Source organism: Eubalaena glacialis, chromosome 13 (assembly GCF_028564815.1).
Source record: "Eubalaena glacialis isolate mEubGla1 chromosome 13, mEubGla1.1.hap2.+ XY, whole genome shotgun sequence".
Taxonomy (NCBI): Eukaryota; Metazoa; Chordata; class Mammalia; order Artiodactyla; family Balaenidae; genus Eubalaena; species Eubalaena glacialis.
In genome coordinates, this window is record NC_083728.1 from 61231811 (window position 1) to 61248234 (window position 16424).

A 16424-nucleotide genomic window follows, 5' to 3' on the forward strand; every position below is an offset into this window, starting at 1 on the left:
AGTATTTTCTCCTGCAAATTTAAATTTAGAAAAAGAAAAGGACTTGTACCACTCTTATTTCCACTGGACCCTGCAGGCAGAGATCCAGAAGATGGACCTGGTCAGAATTCTTGCTTTCTGCCCATGCTTCTCAGGGGGCCCAGGGCTCTCAGCTGTAGCAGCCTTGGACGGAGCAGGGTCCCGCCAGTGAGGAGCCCTACGATGGTGCCAGTACTGTGGGAGAGGAAAACCTTTCCTTTCTTCCCTTCTAGGATCTTTGACTACCCTAATAATTAATTGACCTAAAAACAGATTCACAGGAGAAAAACAGATTTAATTTCATACCTATGGGAGCTCATAAATATATGAGCCTCAAAGACATGACCAAAGCAGACAGCCTGTATACCTTTTAGGCAAAGAAACAATACATTTGTGAAGAATTGACAAGACAAAGAAGTTTGGGCTTGGGATAGTAAGTTAGTGAGGAAGTAACAAGGTTTGTTGATACAACTTTCTCGGCCCTTAATTCTGTGTCTCTGGTGATAAGGATGCCTTCTACCCTACTGGTACAGAGAGGGTACCTTTCACATGGGAGACTTATTTCCTGTTTTCAGGGTGACAAAGGAGGATCAGTGTACTTTCTTTCACTGGCTGCTTCTTAAGTAACTTTAATTCAAGATAATCAGTATGCTAAAGTGGCACCCTTTGGGGTGGCATATTCTGCTCTCCTTCATTATGTAATGTACAAAGTAATAGATAAATATAATGAAAATTTAAAATTGCAACTGTAATAACAAACATTTTTGACTCCTAACTGTGTGACAGCTCTTTAAAAAAAAAAAAAAAAAATATATATATATATATACACACATATATACATATATATTTATTTATTTTGGCTGCACCCGGTCTGAGCCGAGGCACTCGGGATCTTCATTGTGGCATGTGGGATCTTTTAGTTGCAGCATGCGGACTCTTAGTTGTGGCATACATGTGGGATCTAGTTCCCTGAGCAAGGATCGAACCCAGCCCCCTGCACTGGGAGTGCGGAGTCTTACCCACTGGACCACCAGCGAAGTCCCGATGTGACAGCTCTTTACATACTTTATCTCACTTAATACTAACACCAGCCTCATGGTATCAGGACTGATATTAATCCCATCTTTTGAAATACAGGAACTAAAGCACAGATGAGCTGCCTTGTAAACCCATGTAGCTGTTAAGTGGCAGAGTCAGGATTTGAAACAAGGTAGATTCATTCTTGAGTCTTCTCTCTTATGTATAGATACTTTGATCCACACATGGAAGTGAAATTAAAATGCATCCCCTCATTGCATTTTCCTTCAAATATCATTGTGACTTATTTCATTATCTTAGTATTGCCAAACGTTCACTAGGTCACATTCCCTCCAGAGGTTGGTATACTAATGAAGAACCAAGCTATATTCTTTATTTCTTTTTCTTTCTTAATTTTGAATCCTTTACATTGACCGTGTGGGAGAAGCAGCTCCATTTAGGGTATATCAGATATAGGAGATACTAGGAAAACCTGGGTGGCCCCATAGAAAGAAATAAAAACTCCCTGTGGGAGATACAAGTTCCAGCTCTGGCTCCTCTTTCAGTTGACCTTGAACCAGTTAAGTTCTCCGGGCATCTTATCAAACAAGTACATTTCCTGCTCTAGCCCCCTCTAGGGGCTGTTTTAAGGTAAAGATCAAAAACAAGCATTAATAACAACACAACAGCAACAAAAACCCAAAGGAGGCTATAGACAGGAAAATAATCACAATGGCAGACACACTATTCAAATAGAAGACCAAGTGTCTTTTTAGAAGGGACCTGATTGGCTGCGAAGCTGCTGGCTGACACGACAGGTGTAAACTCACCTGTCTGCATCCCGATTTCTTGATCTTCCGTGCAGTTGCTTCACTGGAGTGCACTAAACTTCAATTTTATAATTGCATCCTCAACTCCCTTGATGAAGGTGCCTATCCACATATAAATAATTACCCAGTAATTTTGTATTTGCAAACTCTATCCTGGTTGTTTATGCTTCACTGTGGTTCAAATAGGAAGTTCGGGGGCCCACTCTTTTCTAAGTCGGGGGAAGTTCCAGAGCCCAGAGGATGGATGGCATCTTAACACAGCTCCCTACCCAAGGAGTCCGGTTTCACCTTCATTCCCTCTTAACGTTGACCTCTGTCGTTTTCTCGTGCTATTTATAAATCCAGGAAGAGGGGGCCTGCCTTTTTGTTTTGGTGTTGGTGATGCAGACATCTATCCTCATCAAAATTCTGCCCTGGGACTTCCAAGTACAATGGCAGTCCGTGAATGGTGCTGGGATCTCTTTGAGGCTAAGCTAGCAGCTCCTGCACTTGCTTCCTCCTCAATAATCTATTTTGTTCTTTGGACAGTATCCACTTTAGTTCATGGAAGGCACACCCCACAGGCCTGTTATCTTTCTTCATCTTCCCTTTAGTGCCTGTTTTGGCTGAGTCCCTTCATTATTCACACAAGCCCATCCACAGAAGAGCTGGGGATCATCCAGGGGGCTAAAAACCAAAAGTCAAAAAAGAAAACTCCCTGAAAACCTTACAAGACGTGGAAGATTTTGTTGGGGTGCCTCTCTGACTATACAGCTGTAGAGAGGATGTATTTAGATGCTGGGTCTTGTTATAAATGCAAAGAGAAGCAGCATAGCTGACAGAAGCAGGTGACAAATCCTGAGCTTCCTGGGATGGTATTTTTCTCCTCGATACTGTTTTGTTTTTGTTTTTGTTTTTAATTTTTGAATTTTATTTTACTTTTTTATACAGCAGGTTCTTATTAGTCATCAATTTTATACACATCAGTGTATACATGTCAATCCCAATCGCCCAATTCATCACGCCACCGCCCCCACCCCCCGCGGCTTTCCCCCCCTTGGTGTCCAAACGTTTGTTCTCTACATCTGTGTCTCAACTTCTGCCCTGCAAACCGGTTCATCTGTACCATTTTCCTAGGTTCCACATACATGAGTTAATATACGATATTTGTTTTTCTCTTTCTGACTTACTTCACTCTGTATGACAGTCTCTAGATCCATCCACGTCTCAACAAATGACTCAATTTCGTTCCTTTCTATGGCTGAGTAATATTCCATTGTATATATGTACCACATCTTTATCCATTCGTCTGTCGATGGGCATTTAGGTTGCTTCCATGACCTGGCTGTTGTAAATAGTGCTGCAATGAACATTGGGGTGCATGTGTCTTTTTGAATTACGGTTTCCTCTGGGTATATGCCCAGTAGTGGGATTGCTGGATCATATGGTAATTCTATTTTTAGTTTTTTAAGGAACCTCCATACTGTTCTCCATAGTGGCTGTATCAATTTACATTCCCACCAACAGTGCAAGAGGGTTCCCTTTTCTCCACACCCTCTCCAGCATTTATTGTTTGTAGATTTTTGATGATGCCCATTCTAACTGGTGTGAGGTGATACCTCATTGTAGTTTTGATTTGCATTTCTCTAATAATTAATGATGTTGAGCATTTTTTCATGTGCTTCTTGGCCATCTGTATGTCTTCTTTGGAGAAATGTCTATTTAGGTCTTCTGCCCATTTTTGGATTGGATTGTTTGTTTTTTTAATATTGAGCTGCATGAGCTGTTTATATATTTTGGAGATTAATCCTTTGTCCATTGATTCGTTTGCAAATATTTTCTCCCATTCTGAGGGTTGTCTTTTCGTCTTCTTTATGTTTTCCTTTGCTGTGCAAAAGCTTTGAAGTTTCATTAGGTCCCATTTGTTTATTTTTGTTTTTATTTCCATTACTCTAGGAGGTGGATCAAAAAAGATCTTGCTGTGATTTATGTCATAGAGTGTTCTTCCTATGTTTTCCTCAAAGAGTTTTATAGTGTCCGGTCTTACATTTAGGTCTCGAATCCATTTTGAGTTTATTTTTGTGTATGGTGTTAGGGAGTGTTCTAATTTCATTCTTTTACATGTAACTGTCCAGTTTTCCCAGCACCACTTATTGAAGAGACTGTCTTTCCGCCATTGTATATCTTTGCCTCCTTTGTCATAGATTAGTTGACCATAGGTGCGTGGGTTTATCTCTGGGCTTTCTATCTTGTTGCATTGATCTATGTTTCTGTTTTTGTGCCAGTACCATATTGTCTTGATTACTGTAGCTTTGTAGTATAGTCTGAAGTCAGGGAGTCTGATTCCTCCCACTCCATTTTTATCCCTCAAGACTGCTTTGGCTATTCGGGGTCTTTTGTGTCTCCATACAAATTTTAAGATTTTTTGTTCTAGTTCTGTAAAAAATGCCATTGGTAATTTGATAGGGATTGCATTGAATCTGTAGATTGCTTTGGGTAGTATAATCATTTTCACAATATTGATTCTTCCAATCCAAGGACATGGTATATCTCTCCATCTGTTGGTATCATCTTTAACTTCTTTCATCATTGTCTTATAGTTTTCTGCATACAGGTCTTTTGTCTCCCTAGGTAGGTTTATTCCTAGGTATTTTATTCTTTTTGTTGCAGTGGTAAATGGGAGTGTTTCCTTAATTTCTCTTTCAGATTTTTCATCATTAGTGTATAGGAATGCAAGAGATTTCTGTGCATTAATTTTGTATCCTGCAACTTTACCAAATTCATTGATTAGCTCTAGTAGTTTTCTGGTGGCATTTTAAGGATTCTCTATGTATAGTATCATGTCATCTGCAAAGAGTGACAGTTTTACTTCTTCTTTTCCAATTTGTATTTTTATTTCTTTTACTTCTCTGATTGCTGTGGCTAGGACTTGCAAAACTATGTTGAATAATAGTGGTGAGAGTGGACATCCTTGTCTTGTAAATGATCTTAGAGGAAATGCTTTCAGTTTTTCACCATTGAGAATGATGTTTGCTGTGGGTTTGTCATATATGGCCTTTATTATGTTGAGGTAGGTTCCCTCTATGCCCACTTTCTGGAGAGTTTTTATCATAAATCGGTGTTGAATTTTGTCAAAAGCTTTTTCTGCATCTATTGAGATGATCATATGGTTTTTATTCTTCAATTTGTTAATATGGTGTATCCCATTGATTGATTTGCATATATTGAAGAATCCTTGCATCCCTGGGATAAATCCCACTTGATCATGGTGTATGATCCTTTTAATGTGCTGTTGGATTCTGTTTGCTGGTATTTTGTTGAGGATTTTTGCATCTATATTCATCAGTGATACTGGTTTGTAATTTTCTTTTTTTGTAGTATCTTTGTCTGGTTTTGGTATCAGGGTGATGGTGGCCTCACAGAAAGAGTTTGGGAGTGTTCCTTCCTCTGCAATTTTTTGGAAGAGTTTGAGAAGGGTGGGTGTTAGCTCTTCTCTAAATGTTTGATAGAATTCACCTGTGAAGCCATCTGGTCTTGGACTTCTGTTTGTTGGAAGATTTTTAATCACAGTTTCAATTTCATTACTTGTGATTGGTCTGTTCATATTTTCTATTTCTTCCTGGTTCAGTCTTGGAAGGTTATACCTTTCTAAGAATTTGTCCATTTCTTCCAAGTTGTCCATTTTATTGGCATAGAGTTGCTTGTCGTAGTCTCTTAGGATGCTTTGTATTTCTGTGGTGTCTGTTGTAACTTCTCCTTTTTCATGTCTAATTTTATTGATTTGAGTCCTCTCCCTCTTTTTCTTGATGAGTCTGGCTAATGGTTTATCAATTTTGTTTATCTTCTCAAAGAACCAGCTTTTAGTTTTATTGATCTTTGCTATTGTTTTCTTTGTTTCTATTTCATTTATTTCTGCTCTGATCTTTATGATTTCTTTCCTTCTGCTAACTTTGGGTTTTGTTTGTTCTTCTTTTTCTAGTTCCTTTAGGTGTAAAGTTAGATTGTTTATTTGAGATCTTTCTTGTTTCTTGAGGTAGGCTTTTATAGCTATAAACTTCCCTCTTAGAACTGCTTTTGCTGCATCCCATAGGTTTTGGATTGTCGTGTTTTCATTGTCATTTGTCTCTAGGTATTTTTTGATTTCCTCTTTGATTTCTTCAGTGATCTCTTGGTTAGTTAGTAACGTATTGTTTTGCCTCCATGTGTTTGTGTTTTTTACATTTCTTCCCCTGTAATTCATTTCTAATCTCATAGCCTTGTGGTCAGAAAAGATGCTTGATATGATTTCAATTTTCTTAAATTTACTGAGGCTTGATTTGTGATCCAAGATGTGATCTATCCTGGAGAATGTTCCGTGCACACTTGAGAAGAAAGTGTAATCTGCTGTTTTTGGATGGAATGTCCTATAAATATCAATTAAATCTATCTGGTTTATTGTGTCATTTAAAGGTTCTGTTTCCTTATTTATTTTCATTTTGGATGATCTGTCCATTGGTGTAAGTGAGGTGTTAAAGTCTCCCACTATTATTGTGTTACTGTCAATTTCCTCTTTTATAGCTGTTAGCATTTGCCTTATGCATTGAGGTGCTCCTGTGTTGGGTGCATATATATTTATAATTGTTATATCTTCTTCTTGGATTGATCCCTTGATCATTATGTAGTGTCCTTCCTTGTCTCTTGTAACATTCTTTATTTTGAAGTCTATTTTTTTCTGATATGAGTATTGCTACTCCAGCTTTCTTTTGATTTCCATTTGCATGGACTATCTTTTTCCATCCTCTCACTTTCAGTCTGTATGTATCCCTAGGTCTGAAGTGGGTCTGTTGTAGACAGCATATATGTGGGTCTTGTTTTTGTATCCATTCAGCAAGCCTGTGTCTTTTGGTTGGAGCATTTAATCTGTTCACGTTTAAGGTAATTATCAATATGTATGTTCCTATGATCATTTTCTTAATTGTTTTGGGTTTGTTTTTGTAGGTCCTTTTCTTCTCTTGTGTTTCCCACTTAGAGAAGTTCCTTTAGCATTTGTTGTAGAGCTGGTTTGGTGGTGCTGAATTCTCTTAGCTTTTGCTTGTCTGTAAAGCTTTTGATTTCTCCATTGAATCTGAATGAGATCCTTGCCGGGTGGAGTAATCTTGGTTGTAGGGTATCCCCTTTCATCACTTTAAGTATATCATGGCACTCCCTTCTGGCTTACAGTTTCTGCTGAGAAATCAGCTGTTAACCTTATGGGAGTTCCCTTGTATGTTATTTGTCATTTTTCCCTTGCTGCTTTCAATAATTTATCTTTGTCTTTAATTTTTGCCAGTTTGATTACTATGTGTCTCGGCGTGTTTCTCCTTGGGTTTATCCTGTATGGGACTCTCTGCACTTCCTGGACTTGGGTGGCTATTTCCTTTCCCATGTTAGGGAAGTTTTCGACTCTAATCTCTTCAAATATTTTCTCAGGTCCTTTCTCTCTCTCTTCTCTTTCTGGGACCCCTATAATGCGAATGTTGTTGTGTTTAATGTTGTCCCAGAGGTCTCTTAGGCTGTCTTCATTTCTTTTCATTCTTTCTTCTTTATTCTGTTCCACATCAGTGAATTCCACCATTCTGTCTTCCAGGTCACTTATCCGTTCTTCTGCCTCAGTTATTCTGCTATTGATTCCTTCTAGTGTAGTTTTCATTTCACTTATTGTATTGTTCATCTCTGTTTGTTTGTTCTTTAATTCTTCTAGGTCTTTGTTAAACATTTCTTGCATCTTCTCGATCTTTGCCTCCATTTTTTTTCCGAGGTCCTGGATCATCTTCACTATCATTATTCTGAATTCTTTTTCTGGAAGGTTGCCTATCTCCACTTCATTTAGTTGTTTTTCTGGGGTTTTATCTTGTTCCTTCATCTGGTACATAGCCCTCTGCCTTTTCATCTTGTCTATATTTCTGTGAATGTGGTTTTTGTTCCACAGGCTGCAGGATTGTAGTTCTTCTTGCTTCTGCTGTCTGCCCTCTGGTGGATGAGGCTATCTAAGAGGCTGTGTAAGTTTCCTGATGGGAGGGACTGGTGGTGGGTAGAGCTGACTGTTGCTCTGGTGGGCAGAGCTCAGTAAAAGTTTAATCTGCTTGACTGTTGATGGGTGGAGCTGGGTTCCCTCCCTGTTGGTTGTTTGGCCTGAGGCAACCCAGCACTGGAGCCTACCTGGGCTCTTTGGTGGGGCCAGTGACAGACTCTGGGAGGGCTCAGGCCAAGGAGTACTTCCCAGAACTTCTGTTGCCTGTGTCCTTGTCCCCCCGGTGAGCCACAGCCACCCCCCACCTCTGCAGGAGACCTTCCAACACTAGCAGGTAGGTCTGGTTCAGTCTCCCCTGGGGTCACTGCTCCTTCCCCTGGGTCCCGATGCGCCCACTACTTTGTGTGTGCCCTCCAAGAGTGGAGTCTCTGTTTCCCCCAGTCCTGTTGAAGTCCTGCAATGAATCCCCACTAGGCTTCAAAGTCTGATTCTCTAGGAATTCCTCCTCCCGTTGCCGGACCTCCAGGTTGGGAAGCCTGATGTGGGGCTCAGAACCTTCACTCCAGTGGGCGGACTTCTGTGGTATAAGTGTTCTCCAGTCTGTGAGTTACCCACCCAGCAGTTATGGGATTTGCTTTTACTGTGATTGCACCCCTCCTACCATCTCATTGTGGCTTCTCCTTTGTCTTTGTATGTGGGGTATCTTTTTTGGTGAGTTCCAGTGTCTTCCTGTCGATGATTGTCCAGCAGCTAGTTGTGATTCTGGTGTTCTCACAAGAGGGAGTGAGAGCACATCCTTCTACTCCGCCATCTTGGTTCCTCTCGATACTGTTTTTAAGCATTCTTGTTGAGAGTTTGCAGCTGACAGCTCCTCCAGAAGTATTATTCTTAAAAGCTGCACTGAAATTATTCACCTCATGTAAAAACAAGTGCGATTTCCATCTAATATGGGTAATTACTTTTACAGTTAATTAAAAGCGCTCTCATTAAACTCCTGCTGTGATGCCAATGCATAGCTCTTATTTGCAAACAGACCCTTAGTTTGAGCTCACCTCTGTGACATATTGCTCCTACCTGAGAGGGGGCTGCCTTCCTCAGTATCAAATTTAATTGTGCTGAGCCAGCAGCCCTGGCTGCTGCCAGCTTGCTCGCATACCCTGATAACCAGGCTGCAAAGAACGGGAGGTGAAGAGAACAAAATAATTCATGGGGCTGAGGGTGTAATTCTCAAAGAAAGAAGTAAAAAATTCTAAGATGAATGCCCTGCTATCTTTATTTGCATAAAAGCCGGGTTGGAAAATAGTTTTGTGGTCTTTCCTGCTACTCCCCCCCCTTAAAATTCCTGCAAACATTTATAAAGTTAGCACCATTGCTTTCTGACCTAGCCAACTAGACTACTCTCTTGGTTGAATGGATTTATGTTGAGATTTTAGTTAGTTTACATACATTTTTTGCCATTTGTATCATTTCAGGAGAAGTAGCTCTTAAATTCTCATCCTTCCTTACGTTTAGATTGAAACCTTAGTGTTTTCAGAATATCCTGTACCTGGAAACAGGGAACTCTGTCCTACTGAACCTTAGACACATACTAATAAAATGCCTCTTCAAATGATCACATTCCTGGTAAGTAATTAAGACTTATTAATTAAAACATACAGTCATTTGAGACAAATTTTGAGGGAGCAGAAAGATTGTGATATTTCAAGTTTACAGACCCGATGAATTGGATGTTCTAAGATATTGCTTCGAGCTTTCGATATTTTTCATAGTTATTTGCTACCATCTGCTGGCCATATGTGGTATTGCAGGGGCTGAGCAAATTTGTGAATGAAGACGTTATCAAGTGGGTGAAATATGTCAGTGCAGACCTTGTATACTATTCTTCATGTATTCAAGTGACCTTATTTGAATCTTAGTCCTTGGAGTTGAGTGGACACAGACTGAACAATTCAGCTGAAAGGCACACATGATGTCACATTTGCACCAACTCTGGTTGCAAGACTACACAGTTACTGAACTTTTTAAAAAGTTGGGCAGAATCATTACCCTTAAATAAGGCAATTAAATTTAGAACATTGATTTAAATACTCAGATTCCAGGACAATATAGGGTATTGGGGAAAGCCTAAAATACATAGCAGGTAGACCAGATGGATTTCAATCCCTCTTATAGCATTAACTATCAAAGCCAATTCCCTACCCTCTCTCTCTCTTAAATACTGTTTGTTTGTTTTTTTTCATCTGCAAAATGGAAATATTGGGCCAGTGGTCCTTATGGCTTGTAGTTATTTTCAGAGTCTGAGTCTTTGTGAAGGTCAAAAAAATTAAAGACTCAGGATGCAATAAATCGCAGATAATGTTCTAAATTCTAGAATCTAAACTCATATTGGTTGGCTTCTTTTAAATTAGAAGTAATTGTAATGCTCAGAACAATAAGAAATATAAGTGTCCAAACTATCAGAAAAATTGCTATTGAAAAGGAAACCAGAGGTCCCTTAAAAAAGTAAAAATAGAACTACCATACAACCCAGCAATCCCACTGCTGGGCATATACCCTGAGAAAACCATAATTCAAAAAGAGTCATGTACCCCAATGTTCATTGCAGCTCTATTTACAATAGCCAGGACATGGAAGCAACCTAAGTGTCCATCGACAGATGAATGGATAAAGAAGATGTGGCACATATATACAATGGAATATTACTCAGCCATAAAAAGAAACGAAATTGAGTTATTTGTAGTGAGGTGGATGGACCTAGAGTCTGTCATACAGAGTGAAGTAAGTCAGAAAGAGAAAAACAAATACCATATGCTAACACATATATATGGAATCTTTAAAAAAAAAAAAAAGGTCATGAAGAACCTAGGGGCAGGGCGGCAATAAAGATGCAGACCTACTAAAGAATGGACTTGAGGACACGGGGAGGGGGAAGGGTAAGCTGGGACAAAGTGAGAGAGTGGCATAGACATATATGCACTACCAAATGTAAAACAGATAGCTAGTGGGAAGCAGCCGCATAGCACAGGGAGATCAGCTTGGTGCTTTGTGACCACCTAGAGGGGTGGGATAGGGAGGGTGGCAGGGAGGGAGTTGTAAAAGGGAAGAGATATGGGGATATATGTATATGTATAGCTGATTCACTTTGTTATAAAGCAGAAACTAACACACACACACAAAATAATAAAATTTAAAAAATAATAAAAAATTAAAAAGTGAAGTATTAAAAAAAAAGAGAGAAACCATTTATAATTGAAGGGGAGCAGAATATGCCACCCCAAAATATGCTTCTTTGGCAGAAGTATTGTTGGGGGATGGTTATTTTTGAGAGGCTATGGATACCGGATACTGGAGAATCTCTGAAAACAGAGTAGAAGTTGCCCTTTTGTGAGGGAAATTTACATTGAGAAGGAAAATCTCCATTTGTAAAGGTGTCTCCCTCTCTGTAGAGAAGGAGGGCTCCAAGTCTCTAGAAACTCTTATCCATGGAGAAGGCAAGGACTTAAATCTGCATCCCAACCATACCCTTGTTTACTGTGCTTTTCCTGGTCACCACCCATGAAGGGCCTCCCCCGCCCAGCATCTTTTATTTTTAGCTGGAGATGCTACCTGATGTGGTGGATGGGCCATTTCTGGCAGTTACTTAGTTTTCCTGGGTATCTCCCGCGTGTATAGGGGGCAAACATGTTATTAAACTTCTATTTCTTTTCCTCTCCTTATCTGTCTCTATTACAGGGGGGTTTCAGCCAAGAACCTAGGAAGGTAGAGCGGAAATTATTCTTCCTCCCCCCACCCCGCATAACATTGATTAAGAATTTAAAATGCGTTTTTGAGTTCTTTTTTGGAGTGTGATGACGAAATGTACTGTTTCTTAATGTTATAAACTGTCTCGCCGGAGTGTTTATTTTCAGTTTGAAAAGGAAGCTCAAAACACTTGGATTTCTTCCCTCAGTAAGAGTAGTGACTTGTTAGGTGAAACTTTGGCTGCGTTTCCCCCAGCTCCCAAGAGATGACTTAAGCTGCAGGTATTCCCCTTGAAACACTCTGGGACTTTGTGAGTATCTGAGTCGAAGAGAACAGTGGCGTGTCAAAAATATATTAGCCTTACTTAACTCTTACATCAAACATCAGGACCCTGATCTTTTCTTTCCTTTGCCCTTCCAGGATTGGTAACTAAAATCATTAATTTTAGGACAGTTCCAGGGACTGTCCTCTGAAAACACAAGGGACCATGTGCGTAACAGCAGGGCTGTTGTCAGCAGGGCCGTGCTCCCTCAGAAGGCTCTAGGGGAGGATCCCTCCTGCCTCTTCCAGCTTCTGGGGGCTCCAGGCTTGTGGCTGCGTCACTCCCGTCTCTGCCTCTGTCTTTACATGGGCTTCTCATCTCTCTGTCTTTTTTCTTTTAAGATTTTTTTGATGTGGACCATTTCTTTTTTTAAGTCTTTATTGAATTTGTTACAATATTGCTTCTGTTTTAAGTTTTGGTCTTTTGGCGGCGAGGCATGTGGGATCCTAGCTCCCTGACCAGGGATCAAACTGGTACCGCCTGCATTGGAAGGCGAAGTCTCAACCACTGGACCGCCAGGGTAGTCCCATCTCTGTCTCTTAAAAGGGCACTTGTCATTGGATTTAGGACCCATACAGATAATCCAGGACAATCTCATTTCAAGATTGTTAATTACCTCCTCAAAGATGCTATTTCCAAATAAGGTCCCATTCACAGGTTCCAGTGGTTAGGACATGGGCATATCTTTTGGGGGAAACTATTCAACCCATTACAGGCTCCTAGCTTCTAAATCTTCGGAGGCCTCCGGAATCTCATTGGTGGACATTTCTCTCCACCTGTTCATGGGGACCTTTACCTTCTGGGCTTCTTCAGAGCTATGAATGATGCAGATCCACGATCCAGGATGATGGTGCCCCCGCACTGTGGGCAGAAATAACCCTGACCTATAAAAATCATCAGAAAGAACCAACACACAAAGCGCAGAAGAAAAGAAATGTCTCTTGGGAGATGAGACAGCTTCTGAAAAGAACAGACACGCACGTGCTTTGATGTCTAAAAGCCAGAGAGAGATGTCAGAAGCCTTGGGAGAGAAAACTTTAAAAATAGAACTGTTTTTAAAGTTCTCAGTACTCCACTCAGAACTGGGTCTCCCAGAGACTTTTGGGGGATGCCATCAACGATAGCTAACGTTTCTCGATGGCTTGGCGTAAGCTAAGACCCTTGTCGGTATGCCTCACAACAAACGAGGCAGCTGTTATTATTATTACCTTTATTTTACAGGTGGAGAAGCTGAGGCACCGCTGGTAGAGCCCAGTGATATGGACCCAAGCAGCATGACTCCATAGCGTGTGCAGGTTTCCATGTACTTTGGCAGTCAGTCACTGTTCAGGGTTTTCCAGCTACAGAAAGGAGCATGGCTGACTCCTCTAAGGAAATTGATTGCTTGGTGATGAGTCCAGGACTCCAAACTCATACTTAACACTTAAGTAGTTGAGCTATTCTCCAAGCGAAGTCATCAAGCGAAGTACTTACTCGACTCCTCTGGTTTGGAAAAGGTCAGGTCGGAGCCCAGCTGCAGACACCCGCTCTCCGTGGAGTGATCCAAACAATAATTTGTTCCTGCCAAAGTGACATTTTTCCAATTTGAGTCCAACATTGTTCAGAAGCAAGTGTGTGTCCCCTGGGGTGCCTCCCGAGTCATTCTGCAGCAGATGACAAACCAACAGTATCACCTAAATAAAAAATCCAGCGTGGGTTTAGGAAATTAATCCTGACAAGAATAAATTGAATAATCTTTGGGAAATGGCAAGAGCTTGGATCCTGCCAGATGGGTTTTTCCTGCCCCTTGCGTGGGTCCTCGGGGGCAGATTAAAAAACAAAAACCTGCCTTGGGTTTATTGATTCGTTCGTTAGTTGATTAACACCTGCCATTTCTGCGTGGGTAAGTCAAAATCGGATCTGGACTCATCCTTGCAAACTCAACATATTTTCACTCAAGGAAGGAAAGAAAATGCGTGCTTCCCCTGGCTGGAATAGCATCAAACAGACAGGAAACTGCTTTTTCCTACCTTGTTTCTAGATGGCATCTCCTAGCTTTAAAACAATCCAGGCTTTCATCACTCCCATACCGAATTAATCTCTACTTTCTCTTCATGTTCTTTAGAGGACGAATTCAAAGAGTTCTGAGTAAGTGGTAGGGACACTTCGCTGTCTCCATGTGCAAAGGTCAATCAGAGATCGCAGCCATTAATTAGGAGTTTGAGTGGGAAAATCATGACCCCGAGTCCTACGACTGTGCCTTGCAGTCATCCGGGAACTGGTCTTAATCTGCTGGGGCTGCCATAGCAGAATACTGCAGACTGGGGCTTAAACAACTGAAATTTATTTTCTCCCAGTTCTGGAGGCTGGAAATTTAAGATCAGGGTGGTAGCACGGTCGAGTTCTGGTGAGCGCTCTCTTCCTGACTAACAGACAGCACCTTCTTTCTGAGTCCACATGTGGCCTTTTCTTGCTGCATGGGTGTAGAGAGATCAGACAAACTCTCTGGTGTCCCTTCTTATAAGGGTACTAATCCTATCAGATCAGGGTCCCCTCCTTATGACCTCATTTAACCTTAATTACATTTTTAGAGGCCCATCTCCAAATATAGCCACATTGGGTTTAAGAGCTTCAACCTATGCGTTTGGGGGACATGAACATTCTATCCATAACACTTATTAAAATGTGGGTTCTGATTCAGGATCTCTGGGGTGGGGCCTGAGATGCTGCATTTAACAAGCTCCCGGGTGATACCCTGGTTGCTGGTGGGGGAGACCCCGCTTTGAAGGGCCAGTTTCTCATATTGCCTCGATGTTACAGATGAGGGAACCGAGGCTTTGAAAGGTGAAGTCACTTGCCTAAGGCTCTCCAGCTATTAGATGGGAGAGCCGCACTTTCAGAGAGGGAGTCTGATGCCAGGACTGAACTGTCCCCACCCCAGAGATTCAGATTCAGTAGGTCTGGGATGGGGTCCAAGAATACACAGGTGATGCTGCTGCTGCTGGTGTGGGGACCACACCTGGAGAACCACAGCTGTACTTCTTTTCTAGGTATTCTTGTGTTAGATGATTCTCCATTTCCACAGCAAGGAAAAGGCTGAGACATGTGGCCTGAACTATCCAGACTGACCAACCCTCTTGACTTAAATAAAATAAAATCACCTGAAAAGGATAGAAAGTGCCTGGTGTCAGGTGTCCCTTCCAGGTATAGATTTAAGCTCTGTGTGACCCACAGTGAGTTATCAGCTCACACCTGTCAGAATGGCCATCATCAAAAAATCTACAAATAACAAATGTTGGCGAGGATGTGGAGAAGAAGGAACTCTACACTGTTGGTGGGAATGTAAGTTGGTGCAGCCACTATGGAGAACAGTGTGGATGGTCCTCACAAAACTGAAAATAGAACTATCATATGATCTAGTAATTCCACTCCTGGGTATATACCCAGAAAAAACCAGAAACACTAATTCAAAAAGATACATGCACTCCAGTGTTCATAGCAGCACTATTTATAATAGCCAAGACATGGGAGCAACCTAAGTGTCCATCAGCAGATGAATGGATAAAGAAGATGTGGTACATATATACAATGGAATATTACTCAGCCATAAAAAAGAATGAGATAATGCCATTTGCAACAACATGGATGGACCTACAGAAAATCATACGTAGTGAAATAAATCAGACAGAGAAAGACAAATACTGTATCATATCACGCATATGTGGAATCTAAAAAATAATACAAATGAATGTGCATGCAAAACAGAAACAGACTCACAGATATAGAAAACAAACCAATGATAACTGAAGGGGAGAGGGAAGGTGGAGGGACAAATTAGGGATATGAGATTAAGAGATACAAACTACCATGTATAGAATACATAGGCAACAAGGATATATTGTACAGCCCAGGGAATTATAGCCATTATCTTGTAATAACTTTTAATGGAGTATAAGCTGTAAAAAATCCTGAATCACTATGCTGTACACCTGAAACTGATATAATATTGTAAATCAATTACACTTTAAAAAAAAAAAAAAGATAAAACACTAGATAATCCTAACCTTGTTTGATTTGGAGTAATTTAGGGACAGGTGTGAAAAATGCCCCACAGAGTTCCTGGCACCAAAGGGACATGCAGTCACTGCTCACGGGTTCAATCCCACTTTGCTGGTAGCAAAACAGTCTGTTACATAGAAAACAAAAACTTCGTCTTATGACATTGTCTCGTCTTGTTCCACTCTTGATTCACGTGGACCTAGAATTTGCTGTGCTTGATAATCACTGTGGGGATGGCCTTGCACTTATATCCACACTGTCCTCATGATGCATCAGCAGAGTAAACCCAACCCAATGGTGAGAGAATAAACATTTCTATAGACTTAACTTATGCAAAATGGAGCCACTATTGTTTGCAGACCCCTATACCATCCTGCCACACCCATAATTCCCCCCTTCTTTGCTAGCATCCTCAGGCCAGACACCTTGGAATGGTCCTTGACCCCAATCTTTCCCTCACGTCCAACATCCAGTCTTTCAGAACATCTGT